Genomic DNA, 2,024 nt, shown 5'->3' on the forward strand with positions numbered 1-2,024 from the left:
TGACCATTGACTGTTATGGATTTGATTGACTGACATGCATATTGATAGCATCGCCGTGCTTTGATTTCAGTTGTAGGCTTTGGTGACCTGCTGGGCTTTGTAAGCTCATTATATGTGGTTTAAAATTTCAGGTCCGAGCAAGGCAACTGGAATGGAGTTCGATCAGAATGTCAGACGAATCATTTCACTATGGATGCCTGGGGTGTTACATGTGCCTACTTTAATAAAGGGTCGTACAACCCATGACACATAAGAGTGCGCTATTTTGTCTCTTTTTGAAGATATATATTCACGGGATGTACGAACCGCCTAACTTTAACAGCTGGCGCGCACACCACTTAGAGCACCCGTGAATTGCAATGTGACGTATATTTTTTATCACAAAAGGTTCAATCGGAAAATTATCGAGGATGTGCGGGGATTCCTATGTGTTTACGATGATCACAAAAGCATTTTGTAGGAAAGATAAATTTTTTTTTTTTACTTTTACTTTTACCCCCTCCCCTTTTTTTAACATAATTACCAACTGTATCAGCGTGTATTTACGCTCGTATTTCACTTATTGGTAAATACTCGAATATGAATCCAAGGCTAAAGCCTCGAAACAGCATCTTAGGATTCTAAGATGGTGGGGCTCGCATGTGTACCTTCCCTGTCTTTTAGCAAGGGATCCTAGGCTGGTGGGGCCCACAGGTGTGCCTTCCCTGTTTTGTAGCAAGAGGATCCTAGGCTGGTGGGGCCCGCTAATAATTCGAGTTCAATGTTATAAATAGGAGGGGGTTTCAATTCATTTCTTCCCATCTCATTGCTGTAAGAAGCTTTTGGTGCGAGATTTAGGTGTGCAAGTCAGGAGTTAGGAGGAAAAGGCTTGATTCCTACCTACTAGCGAACAATTAATTCCCTTGAAGACTCAATGTATATTGCATTTCACATTGATTTGTATTTCTTTTATATTTGTTTTCCAGTGTCGGGAGCCAAGGGTGTCGTGTGTTTTATTTTTTTTTTTTGACTTAGAATTTTAGGTAAATTTTAAATCTTTCTGAAATTTTCTAAGTCATGGGTTATTGTTGAAAAATTCGACAACACTCTGGCGTCGTCCCCGCGTAGGGGGATGCATCGGAGTGTGTAAGACCTTCCTGCCTGCCAAGAAAGGCAGTCACAGTAAGTGTTAAATGACACCGCGGCCGCAGTCTCATTTCCCGCTCGCTAACAAAAGCGGTCACGGGATCTTCAAGTAACATGTTTAAAGCACAATATTTTTCCCGTCTAAAAGCAATGATAGGTACTTAATTAAATAATTCTTCTACACATAACAAATTTCTCCGTTCGCTAAAAAAAGCGTCACGGGTACTTATATTTCATGCATACGAATTTCCCCGCTCGCTGATAGGAGCGGTCACGGGTACTTAAGTTTCTTCGCTCGATAACAAAAGTGGTCACAAGTACTTATTTCATGCATAGAAATAGAAAATACTAGTGTCGGGCATTTTACCTCAAGTGTGCAGTAATTGAGACGACAACGGTGAATGGCAGGGACGGTGGGAAACCTGCGATGCACAATTTAAATTTTTTTTAATTATTTGTGCAATTTAATTAATCAAATATGTCATTTTTTATTTGAAAGCAAAGGCTAGAGAGCTCTCTTTCTAGAGAGAGAAAGAGAGGGAAGGAGAGGGAAAGAAAATATTTTTGGTGGAAAGGGCGTAGGAGGTGTAGGAAAATGAGGAAGAGATTTAGAGAGAGAAAATCCCACTCTTCTCAATTTTGGAGAGAGAGAGAGAGTGGGCTCTCTTTCTAGAGAGAGAAAGAGAGGAAGAGAGAGGATTTGATGGGGCTTTGCATGGAGAGGGGTTTAGGAGGTGTAAGGAAGTGTGGAGAGGTTTAGAGAGAAAATTCCTCTCTTCTCAATTTTGGAGAGAGAAAGAGTGTAATTTTTTTCTTTCTCTAGGAAGAGAATTTGGAGGCATGGTGGAGAGGAGAGATGTTTGGGATGGAAAGGGAGTCATTCATGAAGAAATTTCTTT

Source organism: Dendrobium catenatum, unplaced genomic scaffold, assembly GCF_001605985.2.
Source record: "Dendrobium catenatum unplaced genomic scaffold, ASM160598v2 fragScaff_scaffold_788, whole genome shotgun sequence".
NCBI lineage: Eukaryota > Viridiplantae > Streptophyta > Magnoliopsida > Asparagales > Orchidaceae > Dendrobium > Dendrobium catenatum.